General features: G+C 37.6%; 1 protein-coding gene and 1 pseudogene across 1 annotated transcript in view; both read left to right on the top strand.

The window, feature by feature from the left end:
* The window catches only part of LOC102835002 (opioid-binding protein/cell adhesion molecule-like), a 2,270,024-nt gene that overhangs the window by 229,831 nt on the left and 2,030,445 nt on the right, over positions 1-9,748 (top strand). The gene's annotated exons all lie outside the window — the stretch shown is intronic.
* Positions 8,587-9,748, top strand: part of LOC102811166 — a 14,178-nt pseudogene continuing 13,016 nt past the window's right edge.

The following is a 9,748-nucleotide window of genomic DNA, read 5'->3' as shown; positions in this document are numbered from 1 at the left end:
TCTAGCAACTGGTCCCTCCTGACAATATGTCCAAAGTATGAGAGATGAAGTTTGGCCATCCTGGCCTCCAAGTAGCACTCTGGCTGCACTTCTTCCAACACAGATCTATTGGTTATTTTGGCAGCCCGTGACACTTTCAATATTCTCCTCCAACACCATAACTCAAAGCCATCAATTCTTCTATGGTCTTCCTTATTCACTTTCCAGCTTATATGAGGAGATTGAAAATGTCATGGTTTGAGTCAGGTGCAGCTTAATCCTCAAAGTGACATCTTTTCTCTTTAACACTTTAAAGAGGTCTTTTGCAGCACATTTGTCCAATACAATATATAATTTGATTTTTTGACTGCTTCTTCCATGAGTGTTGATTGTGCATTCAAGTGAAATGAAATCATTAACAACTTCAATCTTTTCTCCATTTATCATGATGTTATTTATTGGTTCAGTTGTGAGGATTTTTGTTTTCTTTGCACTGAGGTATAATCTATTCTGATGGCTATAGTCTCTGATCTTCATTAGTAAGTGCTTCAAGTCCACTTTTCTTTCAGTAAGCAATGTCGTATCATTTATATGTAACCCAAGTTGTTAATAAACCTTCCTCCAATCCTAATTCCATGTTCTTCTTCATATAGTATAGCTTCTTGGATTATCTGGCTGAACATTACAGACTGAATAAATATGGCAAAAGGCTAAAACTTGATTTACACGTTTTCTGATTTTAAACTACTCAGTATCACATTATTCTCTTTGAATGACTGCTTATTGGTTTATGTACAAGTTTCACATGAGCATAATTAGGTGTTCTGGGATTCCCATTCTTCACAATGTTATCCACAGTTTGTTATGATCCATACAGTTGTACCTTAGTAAAGTTCATAAACCACAAGTAAGTGTCTCTCTGATATTTTCTACTTTCAGTCAAGATTTATCTGACTTCAGAAATGATTTTCCTCCTTCCTAGTTTTCTTCTGAATCAATTTGAATTTCCTGCAGCTCCTTGTCAATGTTCTGCTGCAATCATGTTTGCATTATCTTCAGCAAAATTTTACTTGCATATGGTTTTGTTTAATTAATGATATTAATCATATTAATGATATTGTTCCATAATTTTCACATTTTGTTCGTTCCACATGTGTGGAGTGGGCACAGATATGGATCTCTTCCAATTGGTTGGCTAGGTAGCTCTCTGCCAATTTATTGTCATAGATTACTGAGTGCCTCTTATGCAGCATCAGTTTGTTGAAACATTTCAATTGGTATTCCATCAATTCCAGGAGGCTTGTTTTTTTCCTCCAAGCCTTCAGTACACCTTGCACTTCTCCCTTTATTATTATTATTATTATTATTATTATTTTTATCACATTATGCTCCTTAAAATGGTTGAATGTTGTCCATTTCTTTTTAGTGCACTGGTATATAGGAACTGATAATCCGCATGGCTGAGATGCCTCTTTCTGTAGATTTTAGCTCCAAGGTTATTAAAATCAATCCTCTAAGATTCATTGTCAAAGGTTCTTCTTAAATGTTTATGAACTGTATGTATTCTGACTTGCTCATGGTTCAACTGATTTAGAGATTGACAATCAGTACTAACTTTATTGTAGCTTGGCTTTGTTGCTGCACTGAGAACTCTCTGCTGTAAGTATTTTCAAACTTTAGAGGACTTCCAGAGGTTGTCTTTGAAAATCTCACACTCAACTATTTTCCCCACTCACTGAAGACTTGAAAGAGGATGAGTTTGAAAGGGAAGTAGCTATTTTTAGTAGGGAGTTGGTTGTAAGGCAATTATGAGTGGGAAAAGCAGCTTGAAGGATAGGAGTCATCTTTGCAGCTACTCTTAAGTCTCTATTATTAGTTTATTTTGATAGTGAATCCCTCAAACATTATTCATATTAAAACAAGCTCCATCAAAATCCAATTTTCATAAACAGGGTTAAACAACAATAGTATCAACACAGGATTTAAAAATAGATGACCTGCTTTGGGATTAGTTCTGTCTTTCATACTCTATGACCCTAACCTCAGTCCCTTTCACTCTGGAATATTCTGTGCCTCAGTTTCCTTAAATGCAACATGAGAATAATAATAACACTAACTGAATTCACAGGCTTATTGGAAAAGCTAAGTGAGATTATGCATATGACAGTGTTTTGTAAAAATTATAAGCTATTATACTAAATAACTAGACTTAGTTATTGTCATAGGAAATAAATATGGATTTTCTGTCCTTTGAACTTTTCCTACTTCCTTGGAATTCTATATACTTTCACATCTATACTTTTATTTTATCCTCAGCTCTTATCTGATTATGTGTATAATAACTATAAGAAGTTGGGTTCTGACTTCTAGGCCTCTTTGGTTTTGTTTGTTTCTTTTAAGTTATTTTACTGATGGTGGTGGTGGTGGTTATGTGCTGTGGAGTCGGTTCTGACTCATAGTGACCCTGCATAAGGTTTCCAAGGATGTAAATCTTTATGGGAGCAGAAAGCCTCATCTTTCTCCCACAGAACAGCTGGTAGTTTTGAACTGCTGGCCTTGAGACTAACAGCCTGATTTGTAACCACTGTGCTACCAAAGTTCCAATTACTGATGTTGTTGTTGTTATGTGCCGTGGATTCGATTCCTACTCATAGCAACCCTGTACAGGGTTTCCGAGGCTGTAAATCTTTACAGGAGCAGAAAGCCTCATCTTTCTCCCGCAGAACAGGTGGTAGTTTCGAACTGCTGACCTTGCTGTTCACAGCCCGATTTGTAACCACTACACTACCAGAGTTCCTTGGAAAAAAGTATTAGGGTAGATAGTTAGATTATTACATATTAGAGTGAGCTCTTATTGTTATTAAGTGCCACTGAATTGGTCCCAACTCGTAGTGACCCTGTATAGGGTTTCTGAAGAGCAACTCGTGGGTTTGAACCACATACCTTGTGGTTAGCATTCAGTTAGCATTCAGTGCTTATCCTACAGTGCCATACCAGGACTTCATAGAGTGGATTATAATTATGAAAGAACTTTTCCCCTTAATCTAAATGCTTGTAAGCAAGAAAGTAGTTGGATGCTGAGAGAAAACGTTCCAGTGCTCCTTGATTCTGCTGATTTTTTAAATTTTTTTGCCTTTGAATCCATAGTTTGTGTTCAGAGCATAAGACTTACAGCCTCATCAGTAACTATCTTAGAGGCCCAGTTTGAATAACAGTGCATTTGAAACCACACAGTGGTGAGTTAGACTGTACCAGGGCTCTAGAGGCAGCATTGTCCAGTGGAAAAAGCACTGAGCTAAGACTTAGAGACCATTCCAAACTGGCTCATTTGCCTTGAGCATATTCCTCAAGGAAAATTCGTTTACAATACTCCTCATATATAAAGAATTGATTTTAGAATAAAATGACATCATTTCTGTGAGTCTATAGAAGAAGATAAAACACCATTGTAATATAAACTCTATTTATGAATCTTATTATCCAGTAATTTAGTAGAAGAGCAGAGAGCACCTTAAAAGAATTGTCTAACATATAAATGGTTCAAGGAGGTTGAGAAAACAATCTCCCTAGAAGATTTCACATTAATGAAATGCTCCATGCTCAGCCTTGCATAGGAGCAGTTTACTTGAATCCTGTGAAGTTGTAGTCAACTTCAACTTTCTACACGTTTAGAGGAATCACTTCCTACTGGAGTCTAAGTGAGAAGTTATTTTCTCCCTGCTGGGCATTTGAAATTTATGGGTTGGAAAACCAGAAATGATAACTAGATGGAGCCTATGAGGCTCAATTAATAGGTCTACAAATAGTTGTGACAATGAGCTCTATAAAACACAGTTTGATATTATAGACTATGGGTGCCCTTCTAAATTTATCCAAAACAAGTTTCCATCCTAAATTTATAGGAAGGTTTTCTTAGCTGCCAAATGAAAGATGGAGCTGACACATTCAAGAGTATGCAAGTGCGTAAAAACATTGTATTCATTCAACAAAAAAGTATTTCTACTAGGGATTTAGTTCATACATGCACAGGTTTATTCCAAACAAAATATGTTTAAATGTGTCTCTGCAATCAATGGATGGCTGCAGACAAGTTCTCTCAGTAATACATTTGCCTTAGTCACATTAGGTTGCCTTCACAAACAAGTCCAATCAAAACTGTGGCTTCTGAGGGGAACTTCTGGGCCCATTAAAGTCAAGGCAAAGTGGTCAGCTCAGAGGGTTTTGGCAACTGTTATTTTTGGATCTCAAAGGGGTAATCTTGATAGATTTTCTTGAAAGACACAGGATTATCATATGAGCTTATTATGAAGAAATTTTAAGAAAATTGACAACCATATTGGTGAGAAAAGAGCCAGGAAAGTTGCGCTGAGGAATTTGTTTTCCATCCCAACAAGCACCTGCTCATTCTTCTAAGGTAGCACGGTTTGCCGTTTAAGAATCTCACTGGGAAAACATACCCCATTTACTCTACAATCCAGTTCTTGGCCCTTCAGATTTCTTTTCGCTCATAAAACTCAAAGAATACAGAAAAGGTACATGATTTGAGCCTCTTAAAAATGTCAAAACTGAAGTTATGGTGTAAATAAGCTTAAGGAACTCTGGTAGCATAGTGGTTACGAATTGGGCTGCTAACCTGAAGGTCAGCAGTTCAAATCTACTAGCTGTTCCACAGGAGAAAGATGAGGTTTTCTATTCCCATAAAGATTTACAGCCTCAGAAATCCTTTACAGGGTCAGTATGAGTCGGAACCGACTCCTGGGTACATAACCATCAACCACCACCAAATCTAAGAGTGCAGAATTCTTCAGAAAAGGGTTAGAAAGATGGAAATACTGTTTTCAGAAGTGTATTGCTTTGGTGGGGGATATATTAGGAAACAATAGCTTTACAGTTTGTTATCTTTATTTAATAATGGTTTATTTGATTTTACAGCAATATTTTTTTACCTACCTGGGTATATATTTTCTAATTTGGTTATATTTAAGAAATTGGATTAATGCGAGGACAAATGTAGAAATGAAATGGTGCTCAAGGGAGTAGGAGCCCACTGGCATGTGTCTCTGGCTCTCCTTGGGCTATTTTGGTAACTGCTATTCCCTTGTGAAATTAAATTTGTAGAGAGACTAAGACTAATGGTCATTTGTATCCAGCTGCTTTCTTTCTTTATTACTCTAGAAGGGTAAAGTGGAGATGAGATGTATGCCTCCGCATTGCTTACTTGGAAGTCTGCCGCCCTAAAGATTTATAAATATGGTTGGATGATATCAATGAGGGTGGTCTGCAAATGCACTGTTAGGGGAGAATGGGAGAAAATATTGATGATGATGATGATGATGATGATGAAAATAGTCACTGTGGTTACTGAGAATTTACTATACAAGCATATCCAACGTTTTGCTAACCATTTTAGTTATTGTTTGCCAATTAATGGCTACATTTTCTGAAGCGTCAAGAAGTTAAGCAAAGTTTCCAAGGTCACACAACTAATAAGTGATGGAAATGAGACTCAAATCCAGGTCTATCTTATTCTAAGTCTGAATAACATCAGTGAAGATGGTGGGTAAGGCCTGCTACTGAAGAGAACATTTCAGTAGTTGAAAGAAGGGAGTGTGCTTCTCTTGTATGTTTTTAATTCCCTTATAGGATGTTTCCTTTCCTGTACATCTTTCTAATGGGGAAGAGATAACAGAAACATTCTTTCTTTTAAAAATGAATTAAAAAATATTTAGAGATATAAATAATTAATGAATTATATAAAAATTAACAATGTTTCCAGCTATAACAGGGTTTCTACTTTTATAGCTGAAAACATTGTTAATTTTTATATAATCCCTTCAGCTTTAACAGGGATTCTACTGTTATAGCTGGAAACATTATTAATTTTTATGTAATCCCTTAATTCTACAAATACAGTGGCGTCCCCTGTGTGATGCTGTGGGTTAATGTGCTGGTCTGCAAAGTTGGTTTGAACTCAAGGTTGGCGGTTCAGTCACACCAACCACTTCTTAGAAACCCTCTACAGGGTCACTGTGTGTCAGAACCAACTCAATGGCACTTAAAAACAACAACAACAACAATACAAATACAGTAGGTTGTAGTTTCTTGCATACCCCTTCTTCCAGGGTAATATATATAAGTATCTGATGCTGTTTTACTTGAGAGGAATTATTCTTTGGCAATGAGAAGTCCTTAAGCATAAAGAGGTCTTGCAGAATGGGTTTACAATTACGGTTATTAAAAATTTTTAGAGCAATGATTTCAAAATCATATAAGGGGAACAGGATGGATAGAAACTAAGATAAGGAGCTGGAAAAAAATTAATTGCTGCTTGTATATCATATGGTTGGAAGCGAGTAGAAAGGATTAAGGTATATTAGGGCAAGGGTCTGTACTTAATGCTATAACCCAATGGGAAATTTTGAAGGGTTCGAACAGAAGAGTGATATCTTCCAGTGTCCTTGTTTACCTTTCATATTGATAACAAAGACATTTGTGTTGTTTAGAACTTATTCTTGTACATTGCATCTTTTCTATGTTTTTTGTAGAGATCATTCTGTTTTAGAAATATTTGCAGACATTTCTCTCCTTTGGTTAGAGAAAAGGAATATGTGTGCTCTAAGGTACAACATTCGTTTCTCCATGAGGAACTGAGCAGAAGTATTTTATTCATTTAACACACATTTCCTGAGCACCTGCTGTGGGCAGACACCGCACCAGGCAATGTGGAGAGCAGACTGACATGCTTGTTTCTGGTGGGGGGAGAGCAGTCAAGTGGTTCTTTGAAAGATAGATTATCCTAAACCAGGCAGAAAATGGTTACACAGGGACATAAAGAGGGAGCTATTCAGGGAGTGGACCATGGGGAACAGCAGTTGGATACCAGAGGGATTCCATCAGAGTGAAAGATCAGAGCTAACACTTAGAAAATCGATGACGCAAATTTTACTTGTCATGTGGGAAGCAGAGTTTTTTCCTAACCAAACTCAATTTATTAGAATCCAAATTTCCTCAGCTCAACCCTACATCAGCAGCCAGGCTATCTTAGTTTCACTGTTAGCAGTTGAGGTCCCACCTGAGACTGATTCTGCAGGAGCCTACCCTTGGCAGCATCAAGGTCTCAGCAGGATGATGTTGTCTTTAAGTGCTGTAAAATCAGTCCCAACTTATAACTGTGTAGGGTTTCCAAAAAGCAGCTGGTGTGTTTGAACTGCAGATCTTGTGGTTTGCAGTCTAGTGCTGACCCTACAGTGCCACAGGAGTAGAAAAGCTCAGGCTGAAACCATCACTAGAAAAAAATTTAAAAAGAAAAAAAAAAAAAAAAGCCATACTAACACTGAGAAGATGGTGCCACCTTCTTTGAAGAAACACCTGCAATGCATCAGACTTAATGTAATGCCTTTCCCTTCATGGAGGATCAATAGAAGGCCTGACAATTGAACGACATTTTTGTGTCTTTTATAAAAATAGGGTTGAAGATATTTTTCCATTATGTCACTCAGAGTCCTTTTTATAAATCCTTTTGACTGTGACTCCACACAATCTCTCACAGTAAATTTCTGCTTAAGTTAGGTTCCTAGGAAAATGCTATCTTGACTGATGAATTTGTATGCTTTCTGTTTTTAGAGAACAGAATATGCCGATGTCCTTTCCATTTGCTTTAACTGGCATGAGCTCTGAAAGCCAAATGCATTACCCAAGCATCATCTGCTCAGCTCAGGTTCCTAGGCGCATACCCTCCCTCTCTTCCCTCCAGATCATGTCTGACTTCTCCTAAAATAACTTGTTTTTCTCAGAAGGGTGACCTGAAATATATCCAGTAGGTAAAGTGCAAATATTAGCAATAATGATTATTTTTCTGTAGGTTTTCCTGTACGTAAATTAATATTTTTCTGTATGTCTATCTGTTCATCTCTCCAGTTAAAGGACAGCAAATAGTGGAATGAAATCTGGTTCTTGAAAATTTGGAGGGATAGGATAGTATCTTACTGACTTAAGAATGAAAATTATAGACAAATGAAATTTGTATTGAGTATCAAAAACTCCATTTCCCCAGATTACATATTGAAGGGGCACATGAGGTAGGAAGAGCCACAAACTTTGTGCTCAACTGGGATTCATCCCTTCATGTCAGTTTCTTCTGTACTCACATTCACTTGGAAATGATCCAAGAATATTCACCAACAGCTCTTCAATTACCATGAACATTTGAACAAACAGACATGATGTAGTGCCATGCACTCACTGGTGGTGAAGATAAGTCACACTCAGATCTTTTCTTCAATATCTTGTAGCTCAAATAGAGGTTGAAACAATCCTACAAAGTTCTACACTAGATTCCAAAATGATCAATAAAATTTGGAACAGAGCTCAAAAGGAATCCTGAAGAAAAAGGGATCTTTTTTGATCTTGCTTCTGAGAGATCAAGAACGGCTTTATAGAGGAGATAACATTGAATATATTATTGTTTATATCAAGAAAATAAAAGTGTGAGGAAATACAAATTCTGGGTGTGTTTAAGGATGGTGGAGCTCCATTTGCCTGGCAGGCAGGTTATATGTATGGGAGCAGAGTGGAAAAGATGAATTATAAGCTTGGGAATATATTACCATGGTCCTTGAAGAGTTTGTACTTAATGTTATAATCCAAGAGGAACTAGTGAAGATTTTGGGCAGAAGAGTGATATCAATAGATGTGTACTTCAGGAAAATTAATAAAGGTAAGGACTGGAGTAATGAGGAATATCAGTGACAAGCAAGGAGGGCCTGGACCGGGATTTGTTAATAGGAATGAAAAGAAGTAAAAATGAAAGGTGTAGATGTAGGTAGAGTATTGTCAGCACAATTTGTCAATTGAGTATATGTGGGGATTATATAGAAACCGAAGTCAGAAATGCTCTTGAGTTTGTGTAAGCCCATTAGCACCATCTGTGAGAGAATGGAGGAACCAGGATAGAAATGGATCAAGATGGATTAGATGAGTTGGTGAGGAAAGTCAAGTAGATGGGTTGGGAAGAGGGGTTTAGGAGCTTTCCAAAGGATACAATGCAGTAGGGATGTAGCGGTGTTGAGGGAGGTTATAGTAAAGAGAAGGTTTTCCATTTCCTCAGCCCAGTGAGGAGGCATGGTTCTCACAGACTGGGGCTGCAGTGGAGTAGATGGAGGTGGTTCTCTTAAGTAGGGGTATACAGATTCTTCAAAGCTCCTAGACAAAATAGTTAGATCTTATAGGGGGAACCTGCCAGAGCTGTAGTTGTCTGTATCTTCTCTACCAATTCATAGGGAAAATCACCAGAGTCTGGCTGTTCCTGGGAGTAGATAGATCTGGTTCCCAGCAGTAGACATGATTGAAGAGGATGAATGAGATTGGTAACAGGCTTTCTTACTGTTACCTCCTCCTCCAGATGAGAGATATTGGTGACATCAACAAGGTCAGCAGCAGGGATCCATTAGGTATCTTATTTACTCTGTGCACCTGGTGTGGCAATGGAGGATACTCACTGGACTGCAAAGTCAGTTTGAATCTCAAGGTTGGTGGTTCAAACCCACCAGCCATTCCTTGGAAATCCTATACAGGGTCACTATGAGTTGGAACTGATTCAATGGCACTTAACAAAAACAAATGTTATGCTACATGCTATAGTTTGTTGTTGTTGTTGTTTGTCGTGGAGTTGGTTCTGACTCATAGTGACCCTGTACAGGGTTTCCAAGGCTGTAAATCTTTATGGGAGCAGAAAGCCTCATCTTTCTCCCACGGAACAGCTGGTAGTTTC

This window comes from Chrysochloris asiatica, unplaced genomic scaffold (genome assembly GCF_000296735.1).
Source record: "Chrysochloris asiatica unplaced genomic scaffold, ChrAsi1.0 scaffold00158, whole genome shotgun sequence".
Lineage (NCBI taxonomy): Eukaryota > Metazoa > Chordata > Mammalia > Afrosoricida > Chrysochloridae > Chrysochloris > Chrysochloris asiatica.
This window is presented reverse-complemented; position numbering and strand designations above follow the sequence as displayed.